The sequence below is a fragment of the Sorex araneus genome, chromosome 3, assembly GCF_027595985.1.
Source record: "Sorex araneus isolate mSorAra2 chromosome 3, mSorAra2.pri, whole genome shotgun sequence".
Lineage (NCBI taxonomy): Eukaryota > Metazoa > Chordata > Mammalia > Eulipotyphla > Soricidae > Sorex > Sorex araneus.
The window spans coordinates 134,689,974-134,703,772 of NC_073304.1; the positions used below are offsets into that span (position 1 = coordinate 134,689,974).

The following is a 13,799-nucleotide window of genomic DNA, read 5'->3' on the forward strand; positions in this document are numbered from 1 at the left end:
ACAGGCTACAGTGATAATAAGTATTGGAGGATATTTATCAATTTTTTTCAGAGAACCACAAAAATGTTTTCAATAGGGGAGTGAACTTTTTACATTTTTTTTTAAAAAATATGGTTGCTGCAAATACACTGTAGAATGTTGGGAGTTTAAAACTTGAAGATGGGGACCAGTTAGTCCAAGTGAATGCTTTTTGGTGACCTAATTATTTGAACCAGTTTGAGGCAATGGGGGTTGCAGATAAGTAGGTGGTTTTGAGATTTATTTTGGAAGTAGAGCAGTTGGCTGATGAAGGCTCTATCTCAGCGAATGTGGGTTACAGATAAGAACTATTAACATTACTGATTTTTAAATCCTATGGGGACTTGATTAAATCTCCAGGGTGAGTGCATGCATCAGGAAAAGAAAATGGATTTAGAACTAAGATTTGGGGAACTTCAGCATTTAGAGTGACTAGTTAGGTAAGAAGAAAACTAGCACAAATAAAAGATGATGTAAATTAAGAAAAAGATATGTTCAAGAAGAGTAGTCGTGAATGTTCCCAGGAAATGGAGTGAGATGGAATTGGAAAGGTAGTCTTTGGATTTGACAGTAAAGTCATTTACTGAAGAGCTTGCTGCTGAGTCATTTCAGTGGATTAATAGGGTTAGCAGATAACTTGTAGAAGGCTAAAGGTTGACTCAGTAAATTAGTAGTCACTTAGGAAAGCTATTTGGCACTACATTTATGAATGCTTTATGATATGTGATATATTAAAATATATACCATCATGATAGTCTTGTACCTGTGTAAATGAATACAAACTCAAGATTGTCTTTAGAAGTATAGTTAAGTGAGTGTCTAGTAGATAAATTGTGGCATATATGTAAAACTGAATATTGAATAAAACAGCAATTACTAGGCTACAGCCACATGCATGAACATAAGGAAACCTCAAACCACAATACTGTGGAGTTCCTCTTTCACGCGGCCAACCCGTGTTTGATTCCTCCGCCCCTCTCAGAGAGCCCGGCGAGCTACCGAGAGTATGGAGCCCGCACGGCAGAGCCTGGCAAGATACCCGTGTGTATTGGATATGCCAAAACAGTAACAATAAGTCTCTGAATGAGAGATGTTATTGGTGCCCGCTCGAACAAATCGATGAGCAATGGGATGACAGTGACAGTGACAGTATTAATGTTACTGGACTCTGCTCTTGGCTGTTTTCACTCGGGCACCCCAAAGAGAGGTGGGTGAGAATCCTCCCTGTCCCAAGGAATCCAGCCCCAGCAGCCAACCTCCACTACCGATCCGCTGCCACGCTCCAGATCGCTTTCTGGACACACTGGCCGAACCTCACGCATGAATGAAGTCCCACAGAACCAAAATAATGCAGAACTGTGTGACTTTGGATTCTGAACTCAACAAACCTGGAAGCAGAGATCCTCTGCCTGCTATCCCCCAAACTCCCGTGACCCAGAGATCACACCCATAAACCACACCCTGTCACACCCTGCCGGTACCAGGTAATCTCATCCGCCACCCTCCAGATCTCAATGGCTGCACCTCCCAGACAGGAGTATAAAATGAGGCCCCCATTAGCAATGCCACTGGACTCCACGCCAGGCTGTTTTCACTGGGGTGCCCCAGAGGGGGGCAGGTGAGAACCCTCCCCGCCCCAAGGGACCTAACCCCAGCAGCCGACCTCTACTACCCAACTGCCTCCACGCTCCAGGCTGCTTTCTGGACACATTATAAGACACTTCCTACCCATTTTCCATAATTACCACACCATATTTGATGGAGTTCAGACAGCATGCAATAAATCATGTATATGTGTGTGTGTATATATCACCTCTCAGAGAGTCTCGCAAGCTACTGAGAGTATCCCACTTGCACGGGCAGAGCCTGGCAAGCTATGGTATATAAAGTCTATGTATACATCAATAACCCAAGAGGAAGAACACCCTAGCAGGGGAGGAACTAAGTAAAAAACTGAGTTCTGTTTGTCAGCTTTCTCAATCTTATATAAATATATAAAAAGATTTAAAAGTTTTTTGTAATGTTTTAATCATGCTAATCTAACAAAATAGGTTTAAGAGTGAAAGTCACGTATATATAAATTATGCAGATATATGCATTATATCTCAAAATAACTTTTCCATTCAGAATTGGGATTTCTACTTCAGTTTGGTAATTATGTGGTTTTAAGTTTTAGAAGAGGAAAGGAGTATGGCAGGAGGGAGTGGAATAAAAAACAAAACTACTACAAAGACTACTTTCAAAATTAACACCGATCAGTGAGCAGTAAGAAGAAAGGCTTATGCAAAACTAATGAAAATTTCTTTGAGAGAAATGGCAATAATAATTTGTATATATTTAGATTCTGACTTCATGAGCACTAACTTTTTTTGAGCACTAAATTTTGAGGCTCTAGTCTTGGAAGAGTGAAATTCTAATCTTAATAATGTATACATTATTGAAAGATAAAGTTGATAGAATATTGGATTTCTAATCTTTAAATTCAGCAGACCTATAACTTCAGAAGTAATGATCATATGTGTGACAAAGGAATTTATCATTATCGTTTTAAGCATAGTGACATCATAGGGAAGATCTCAGTAAGTTATATGTTTTGCTTTTTAATGAATGATATGTATAGTTTGTAAAAAATCTTTGGACTTCCAATAATATTTCTAAAATGTTAGTCATTTTATAATAAAATAATTTAGAGTAATAGTTCTCCTACTTTAATTTCCAGTAGATTTATCCCGAAGCATGATAAAAATCTTCATTTTCTACACTCTTCCCAGAATTTCCTTTGTCCTATATGGAACACATGTGGTGTACCTACCCTATTCCAACAAGATAATCAAATATAAAAGAATAAAAACTTTGGGAGTTGGAGAAATAGCACGTCAGGTAAGGCACTTGCCTTGCACATGACTGACCCTCGTTTGTTCCCTGGGACTCCTTATGGTCCGCTGGGCACTCTGGGAGTGATCCCTCCCTGAACACAGAGATAGGATTGATACCTGAGCACAGCCCTGAAATGAACAAAAAAATATATTATTAAAATCATAGGGGAGGGGTAGGCAGAGGGAAAACTGGGACATTGGTGGTGGGAAATGTGCACTGGTGAAGGGATGGCTATTGGAACATTGACTGAAACAATCATGAGCAACTTTGTAAATGTTTCTCATGGTGATTAGATTAAAAATTTTTTTTAGAAAGAAAATGTGTGTGTATCATTTTGGAAGTACAAGTCATCATTTCTGCATAGTGACATACTTGCATTATTTTGACATAATCCATTATGTTCACTAAAATATTCTGAAAAGCTTTATTTTAAAACTATTATTAGTTACACTTCTTTTTTATTCCTCTCTTTTTAATTTCCTCTCTTTTCTTGCCTTTTTCTCTCAAATCTTGCTTTTGTGTATTTTTTTTTTTGGACCAAACCTGGTGGTGTTTAGTCTCACTCCTGGCAAGGCTTATGACACCAAATGGGTTGCCAATGATTGAATAGGTTGGCTTCCTGTAAGGCAGACTTCCTACCTGCAGTTATATCTCTGTCCCAGATTTTAGTTCTTTAGTAGTGATTGAGGATCCTCTCTGTATCAGTCATTAGCTAGATACCTGGAAGGGTTTAAATACCTAAACATGTATCTAGCCTTAAAGTCAGAGACTGGGGAATCATTTATAAAGTAAGTGATAACTATTTAAGGTTTAAGGCATTTAATAGAAAATTCATTAATTTTTAAAAAGAATTTTTTTTTGTACAATCTTATATGAGTAGTTTATCAAAGTGAAAAAGAGTCATTCTTGTTAGTGAAAACATTTACTAAGTTATACAAGCATTGAGGAGGTGGGTTTGAGATGAAGGCAGGGTGATATGCAGGGTTTTGAAAATAAAGTTTATAAAGTATATTAGGATCGGGGTCTCTATTTTAGTTTCATTTAGGAGGAAATGAAAATGGGTATGAAGAGTAAAATTTTTACAATTTAAAGACTACTTAATTATGAGTGGCAGTGACAGCAACCCAGAGGCGAGGAGAGAGAGTGGGGTTGGGGGAGGGAGGGAAGAGAGAGAGAGAGCCCCTCCAGGTGTCTAGCCAATGACTGATACAGAGAGGATCCTCAATCACTACTAAAGAACATTTATCCCAGGAGATATGACTCCCTATTCTTTCCACAGGTTAGAGTTGTGGGAAAGGCAAAAGGCACAGTTCCTAAGCAGGCAGCTGCTAATGCACCTGCAAGATATTCTCCCATCCCCCATTAAATTCTCCCAGAGATTTCACAGGCAATGACTGTGAACTGGGAAACACGTACCTACAGATTGCAAAAGGAACCATAGTAAAGCAGTACAGAACCCCCAAAACAGTTAGTGGGTGAAGACTACAATCCTGAAGTCCCAATCAGTAACAACTCCCTCTACAATCTTTTTGAAAGGGATTTGAGAGTGGAAATGATTAGGGTGCTAATGAGCTCAAAACAAATAAACAAACAGTTGAACAGACAGCCAGTAGAACACAAGAAGTCACGAGAGCAGAAATGAGAAAACTACAAACAAATCATAGAACTGAAGAACTTAAGTGATAATAAAAAATCATTGGAAGGTCTCACCACCAGAGTGAGAGCTGCAGAAGACAGAATCATTTGAGGTGAAGAAAAGCTTCAGAAAATGAAAAAAGCCTCAAAATAAACAAACACATGACAGAGCTTTGGGATAAATTCAAGAGGAACAACATAAGAATCATTAGGATCCCTGAGGACCAGAAGCTCAACCCTGATGAAGAAGCAAAAGTCAAGGATATCATTGATAGGAAGTTCCCAGAACTGAAGAGCACATACACCCAGATACAGGAGACAGAAAGGGTACAAACTAAAAGACATGCCTACCCCCCAAACAAACCAAACTCAAGTCACATCCTAATCTGATTAACAAAAACACTAGGTAGGAATAGAATACTGAAAGTAGCAAGATCAAAGAAGAAAATTATATACAAAGGAGTGTCCTTAAGATTTACAGCAGACCTATTAAATGAAACCCCTGGTGGGATGTAGTAAAAATTTTATTGAAATCAACACCACCAAAATTCTTTACCGAGCCAGACTCTCAGTCAGATTTGAAGGAACACTAAACACTTCATGGATCAGTAACAGCTCAAGAACTTCATAGATACCAAATAATCTTTACCAGGAGAACTGAAGGAGCTACATTAAGACAAAATAAAGTTTACAATCACACCAGACTTCTACAAAAAGATGGCACAAAACTTGATAATCTCTCTCTCAATGTCAGTGGACAAAGTGCACCAGTTAAGAGACACAGAGTGGCGAGGATGAGTTAGAAAATTAAACCCAACATCCTGCTGTCTGCAAGAAACACAGTTAAATGTTCAGAGCAATCATAGGCTCAGAAGTCAGTTTGGAGACATTTTTTCAATGAAACAACCCCCACAAAAAGGTCGTGCGAGCCATATTCGTATCAGACAGCATAGACTTCAGGCTCAAAAAGATTGCAAGAGAATGAGGATCATTTCTTAAAGATCAGGGGACATGTACAATAGGAACAACTTACAATCATAAACATATGTACGTATGTATGTACTTAGTGAGTGATCAGCAAAATACATAAAACCACTTTTAATAGTCTTGAAGGAAGACGTTGAGAGAAACACAATGGTGATTGGAGATTTCATCACCGCTCTATCACCTCTTGGTATCAGACTAAAGTCCAATAAAATACTTGCTTTGAAGGAAGAAGTGTAAAAGAAGTGGAGAAATATTGTATGTTAAATAGAATATTTAATATATATTGTATGTATATATTTGTATATTTTACATGCATTATATATGTTGTATATATAGGCTTTTCATCCCCCAAAGGCCAAATACACATTCTTATCCAATGCAAATAGGACATTTTTCAAGATATTGGGACACAAAACATAGCCTCCACAAAATCCAGAGGATAGAAATCATACCAGTTGTCTTTTCAGAACATGATGCACTGAAAATAGAAGTTAATCACATATTGAAATAGAGAAGTAACTCAAACACCTGAAAGTAAAATAGCTCATTATTGGGTCTGAGAGGAAATCAAAATGGAAATTACAAGTTTTATGGAAACAAGCAAAAATGAGGACAACAGCTATCAAAACTTGTGGGGCACAGCAAAAACAGTCAAGAGGAAAGTTCATAGCTATTGAAGCATACATCAGGAAGGAAGAAAGGGCCCACATAACTATAACTTAAAAAAGTAGAAAATGACCAACAAAAGGAGTCCAAAGCAGTCAGGAGGAAGAAAATAATAAAATTCAGGGCAGAAATTAATGCACATTTCCAAAAAACGCAACCTGAGAAATGAAAACAAGAACTGGTTCTCTGAAAAAATAAGCAATATTGATAAACCATGTAAGACCCACAAAAAAGAGAGGAAACCCTACTAAAATGAATCAGAAATGAAATGGGAGAAGTCAAATAGATACCACAGAAATTCAGAGGATCATCAGAGATTACTTTGAGAATCTCTAGTCCATTTAATAGGAGAAGCCAGAGAAATGGAAAAATAATTGAATTCCTATATTATCCAAAGGCTGAACCAAGATGTTTTGGAATACCTGAACAGACTTACCACTATTGAATAAATTGAAAAGGTAATCAAAAGTCTTTCCCAAACAAATGCCCAGGCCCAGATGGATTCACTAGTGAGTTCTTTCAAACCTCTAAATAGGACCTACTGCCAATCCTTCTAGGAAACTTAAAACAAAACACACAAACACTTCTAAATAGTTCCTATGAAGCAAACATCACTCTAATACCAAAACCAGACAAAGAAAGCACAAAAATAGAGAATTACAGGCAACTATCCCTGATGAACAAAGATACAATGATTTTCAATAAGATACTAGCAAATAAAATTCAATAATTAAAAGGATCATATACCATGACCAAGTGATACTCATCCTGGGGATGCAAGGATGGTTTAACATATGAAATAAATCAGTGTGAAACACTACATAAATTAAAAAAATTAGAATCATGTGATCATATCAATAGATGCAGAGAAAATATTTGACCAGATCCAACAGCCACTCATAACTGTATCACTGTCATCCTGTTTCTCGATTTGTTCAAGTGGGCGTTATTTGTTCAAGTAACGTCTTCATTGTGAGACTTCTTGTTACTGTTTTTGGCATATCGAATACACCACGGGTAGTTGCCAATCTCTGCAGTGCAGGCGGGATACTTTCAGTAGCTTGACGGGCTCTCTGAGTGGGACAAAGGAATCAAACCCAGGTCAACCAAGTGCAAGGCAAACACCCTACTCACTTTGCTATCGCTACAGCCCATGCTCACTCATAATCTTGACATAATGGGAATTGGAGAATCTTTCCTCATTTATCACAAGCCCACAGGAAACATTATATTAAATGGGGAAAAACTGAAAGTCTTTCCAACCATGTCTTGTGCCTTATCTTACTTAAGAAAATCAGGCATGAGACATGGTTACCAACTCATTACTGCTGTTCAGTTAGTAATCAAAGTAGTTGCCATAGCAATTAGGTGAGAAAAGTATATCAAGAACATCCAGATAGGGAAGGAAGAAATCTCTCACTATTTATGGATGATATGATACTATATTTAGAAAATCCTAAAGACTACAGAAAAGTTCCTAAAATAATAGATTTGTATAGTTAATTAAAATTAATTTGCAAAGGTTCATGGTTTTCCTTTATGCAAATAACAAGAGATATTAAAAACATTCCATTTATAATTGTACCTCGGAAAATCAAGTACCTTTGAATCAATATAAGAAACAACGAATCTATGTAAAGAAAACATTACATACTACTTCAAGAAATAAAAGAGGTCACAGGGAAATGGAAACACATCCCCTGCTCATGGATTGGGAGGGTTAATATTATCAAAATGACAAAACTTTCCAAAGCATTGTACAGATTCGGCTCAGTCCCTATAAGGATTCCTATGATGTTTTTCGAATAAATGAATAAAACACTCCTAAATTTTATATGGAGCATCTTCCCCCTTCCCTCTCCCCCCCGAATAACTAAAGCAATCCTTGAGGGAAAGACAGATGGGTTAGAATTGAGAGGCCAGAGAGAACCCTCAGATGGAGGGATAGGTAAATTTGTGACTAAGGAGCTGGTTTCATGAAAGTGAAGCAGTAAATGCCTCTTCAACAAATGGTGCTGGAAAGTGGTTTAATAAGTGGTTTAATAACAAATGGTTTAATAACCATATTAAAAGTGAATTTACTTTTAAAAGTAAATTCAAAGTAGATTAAAGGTCTTGATATTAGATCAAGATACATGAAATATATTGAAATTATTGACAGAGCATTCTAGGATCTGGACCTCAAATGTATTTTCAGTGATTTGACGCCATTGGCTAAGGTAATAAAAATAACTGGAATTACTTAAAAACTTTTTTAAAATTTATTTTATTGAATCACCATGTGGAAAGTTACAAAGTTCTCAGGTTTATGTCTCAGTTATACAATACTCAAACACACATCCCTTCATCAGTGCCCATATTCCACCACCAAAAACCCCAGTATACCTCCCACCCCTGCCCCCACACCCCCGCCTGCGTAACTGATGAATTTCACTTCATTTTCTCTTTACCTTGATTACATTCCATATTTCAACACAAAACTCACTATTGTTGTTGGAGTTTCCCTCCAAAAAAGAGCCCTACTGCCAAGGAAGCATTTAATAATTAGTTTTCCATTGCTGAGAATGAAGAGATATGAAGTCCTGCTGTTCCAAGTACATAACTCTTTTTTTTTTCCTCCTTCCTGCTCCACCAAGTTCATGCCTGCTTAATAGCCCTCATAGTATGGCTGAGGTCACGCTGCCCAACAAAGGAAAAAAAAAAACGAGAAAGAGGATATTTCCCATCCTCGGCTGGTGTGGGGCTATGGCTTAGTTCACAGTCTAGAGACGTGGCTGCAAGCAGTTTCTGGAACCAAAATAGTCTAGTTGGCTTCCAGATTCTGGTAGATCAGCAGCAAAGCGGCTGCACAAAAGTGTGGCCACCCAGGTGGAATCTCGGCTTAGCATGCGCTGGTATTGGCCTCGGTCCGAGACTGCCCAAGTGTCCCACTGTTCCAAGTACATAATTACTTTTTTCCCTTTTATCCCCTTCCTGCGCCACCAAATTCATGCCTGTTTAATAGACCTCATAATATGACTGATGCCATGCCGCATTTCTCCCCGAAAAGGGAAAAGAACTGAGAAAGAAGGCTATTTCCTCTCCTTGGCTGGCGTGGGGCTATGGCTTAGTTCACAGTCTAGAGAAATGGCTGCTACTTTGATTACCTTCAATATTTCAACAAAAAACTCACTATTATTGTTTGCAGTTCACCCCCCCCCCAAAGTCCTACCTGCTAAAAAGGAACCCTTTCACATTGCTGACAAATAAGAGATATTAGGTCGCGGCCACGCGGTTTTGGATTTCTGTATAAAGTCGAGGGAAAATTCTGCCAGAAATTGCATCGCTGCAAGTTTTCACTTCCCTTTTGTGGTGTTCATAAGATGGAAAAGCCTGGAGAGAGAAACCCTTCCCCACTGGCACCACATGGGGAAGTAGCTCAGTTCACAGTCTGGAGGCATTTCTGGGAGCTGCTCGTGTCCAGAGTAGTTCAGTTGGCCTCTGAGATCATGCTCGTGCAGCAGCAGCAGCGGAAAGGCTGAACACGTGTGGCCACTGGGCTTAAATATCGGCAGAGGGTGGGGCCTGTACCCCTTGCTCCCTGGGATCTCCCACGCGTCCCGCGGCAGCCGGACTGGTGCCTCCATTTTGTGCTCAAAAAGCGGTGATCGCTATGCTGTGCCCAGGAAGGAAGGGTTGAGAGAGAGAAACCCTGCCCTGCTGGCGCCGCGTGGGGAAGTGGCTCAGTTCACAGTCTGGAGGCATTTCTGGAAGCTGCTCATGTCCAGAGTAGTTCAGTTGGCCTCCGAGATCGTGCTCGTGCAGCAGCAGCAACGGAAAGTTAAAAACGTTTTTATATGACAGAAGAAACTTAGACTAACATAAAAATATTGCCTCCTGAATAGCAGAAAATATTTGCATGCAATATATCAGATAAATGATTAACATTCAAAATACAGCACTCCTGAATATATTTTCTGGTATTTGGCCTTTCATGCCTCCATTGTAACATCCTTTCTTCAAACAAAGTTGATTTTAAGAGTTTCCTTGAGGATCTATGTTTATATTCAGGTTTACTTCCAATTCTAATTGATTATGCCAGTAATTTTCTTCTGCCAGTAGTTGGTGGCCAGCAGATAGGTTTAAGTTATGTAATATTTGGTGAGTTCCTGCTGCACTTCAGTTGTTAATGCCTAAATTATACTAATGACAATAAATGAAAAAAACTTGTGAATCAAGACAATCAAAATTTGTAATCACTTTAGAGAACTGTCACCAATATAAAATTGTCACCAAAAAACTGTTACCAATATTAAATATATCCTGAAAGAAAATTAAAAGTTGTTTTGACACAGGAAAGGAGTAGCACTGCACTGTCTTCTCATCAATTTGCTTGAGCGGCCACCAGTAACGTCTCCATTGTGAGACTTGTTACTGTTTTTGGCATATTGAATATGCCACAGGGAGCTTGCCAGTCTCTGCTGTGCGGGCAGGCGGGATAGCTTGCTGGGCTCTCCAAGAGGGGCAGAGGAATTGAACCTGGGTTGACTGCGTGCAAGGCAAATGCCCTACCCTCTGTGCTATCGTTCCAGGAAAGGAGTACTAAAGGAAAATTTTTTTGGCATTTTAATGTTTAACCTAATGAGTTTGAGTGCAGGTTTGTAGGGAAAACAAGAGCAGATAGTTTTTGAAATTAGTGGGTATGTTCAACCTCTGCTCCTTTAAATTCATCTGAGCCTCTGCAGATCCTGTATTAACTGAATATAACAGCTTCTGTCTCTTCTCAGTTAACCTTTTGACACTGGGAATGTTGGATTTTGTTCTCTGGTTATACTTTAGCCACTCTTTTCTAATTTCCTAGATTTTTGTATACATCTTGCCCCTGGACTGTATGTGCTCACCACATTTTAATGTCTTTGGTGATTTGTGAGAGAAACTTCTTATTCCTAGACTGTCCGCTGAATCACCTCTGGCTAATCTGCCAGGAGAGGAATATTTTAATGTAGTCAATATGTATATTTTGCAAGGGAAGTACTGTTCTACGTTGTATATAAATGTTAGATGGTGGCAAAGGACAGATTCTGTCTTAACTTGCAATAGTAATTTTCTTTTTCTTACCAGTAAATATTAGATGTATTTTTATTTTGTTTAGGAAATGGTTTCATATGCTTTACTGTTTTTAAAAATTCATTCAGCCTTAAAAGTCACCCTAATAGTATTTTACTCACAGTTTTACAGGGAGGCAGTTGAGACCACATACCTAGTAAGTGATAAAGCTGGGATACAAACTAGACATAATTCTTCCACAACCTGTATGTAATATAGTTATATATAACTATAACAGTGAGTGAGCTATAGTTTTGTTTGTGATGCTGTAGTTTGTATGTGTTCAGTATATGTAAATTCGAATGGCCAAAAGGCACATGAAAAAATACTCTTCATCACTAATCATCTCAGTAGTTTACCAAGAGTATTGTGCCCGCACGGCAGAGCCTGGCAAGCTACCCGTGGCGTATTGGATATGCCAAAAACAGTAAGAAGTCTCACAATGAGAGAGGTTACTGATGCCCGCTCTACCAAATCGATGAGCAACAGGGTGACAGTGACACTAATGATCAGGGACATGCAGATCAAAACAACAATGAGATATCATCTTACAACAAAGACTGGCACACATTCAAAAGAACAAAACCAACCAGTATTGGCGGAGATATGGAGAAAGGGACTTTTATTCACTGTTGATGGGAATGCTGACTGGTCAAGCCTTTTCGGAAAGTAATATAGACATTTCTCAAAACACTAGAAATTGAGCTCCCATTTGATCCAGAAATACCCTTCTGGGAATATACCCTGTGGGCCCAAAAACACAGGGCAGAAACACCATCTGCACTCCTATGTTCATTGCAGTACTGTTCACCATAGCAAGAATCTGGAAACCACCTGAGTCCCCAAGAACAGATGAATGGATATAGGAACTATGGCATATCTACACAATGGAATACTATGCAGCTATCAGGAAAAATGAAATCATGAAATTTGCCTATAAATGGATGGACATGGAGAGTATCATGCTGAGGGAAATGAGTGGGAAAGGGACAGATAAAGAATGACTGCATTAATTTGTGGTATATTGAAAAAAATACATAGTAGAAGGATAATATCCATGGCCAGGGAGAACAGGGGTTAGGAGGACTCGTCAATAGCTGGAACTTACCACAAGTGTGTGTGGAGCTGAAGGTAGAGAAGAGACCAGGATGACAATAATAGCTGAGAATGATCATGCTGGACAAGATCTGAGGGTTAAAATTAGGTAAGGGATATTCTTGATAACCTTTCAGTATCAATATTGCAAACCACAATGCCCAAAAGACCAAAAGAGAGGGGTGGGGGGAGAGAGAAAGAGGGAGGGACGGAGGAAGGGGTGAGGAGGGGAGGGGGAGAGGCTTGTCATTTAGGGGGTGCAGGAGGAAACCTGGGCACACTGGTGCTGGGAAATATACACTTGTGGAGGGATGGCTGTTGGAATACTGTATGGCTGAAGTTCAATCATGAACAGCTTTGTAATGGTCTATCTCACAGTGATTCAATTAAAATATTTAAAAGTATATAGCAGAGCTCCCAGGTGGCGCAGTGATTCCATTTCTTGTCATCTACGCCCCAAAACCAAACATGTATTCTAGAAGAGTTTATAATAAGTTGGTTAATGAATTCTGTTTTTATCAGAGATAGATGTAAACATATATCTCTTAGATAGACATGCTTGATATCAATTAATTAGGAGTTGATTTCGTAGCAGAAACCATATAGAAAAGTCTAGTATATGAAATTTTGAACCCTAATGTTTATTCATTTAATTAAATTACAGAATATCCAGGTGACATTTAAAAGCACTTTCATGTGAGAGTACACACATAAATACACAGTGATTTCACAAATTTGCAAAATTTACCCAGGATCCCCAGGAAGAAATGTTTTACATTATGCCCTGTAGATATGTGTGTCTGTGTGCATGCAACTGGAACCTGTAACTGGGATATTTTGTATCTGAAGTGATACCTTACTCTCCAGTATTCACCTGGGATTTTTAAATCTTTTTGGTTTTGGGCCACACCCAGCTATATTCGAGCCTTACTCCTTAGTGACACTCCTGGCTGTGCAGGTGCCTTACCCTCTGTGCTGTCTCTCCAAACATCCTTGGGACTTTTAATATTATGGCCCTAATAGGCAAGAGAGGGTAAATATCAATATACAAGCTGCTCCTTAACTCTCTTCTTGGGCAACATTCTTAAAAATTGAGGTAATGTTGGCTTGTAATACTGTTACTGTTTTAGGGTACAAATTTACACTTAAACAGTGTTTTTATCCCATCAAGCCCATCACCACCCTGCCACCGTCAGTTGGAACCCCTTTCAGTTCCTCCATTTCCTCCATTCTGCTCGGAGTCTAGATAATTTTTATTGGTCTTGTTCATTCATTTGGTTTGTTTATATATTACAGACGAGTTAAATTATCTGGTATTTCTCTTTCTCCTTATGTCTTAGCTTATCATAACACCATCAACTCCATCTTTTATATCTCAACGCACAATTTCATTAATTTTTATAGCTAAATAATATTTCATTATGTATATATCTTCT

General features: G+C 38.6%; 1 protein-coding gene across 3 annotated transcripts in view; it reads left to right on the forward strand.

The window, feature by feature from the left end:
• The window catches only part of MACROD2 (mono-ADP ribosylhydrolase 2), a 2,262,400-nt gene that overhangs the window by 73,130 nt on the left and 2,175,471 nt on the right, over window positions 1-13,799 (forward strand). The window lies entirely within an intron of this gene.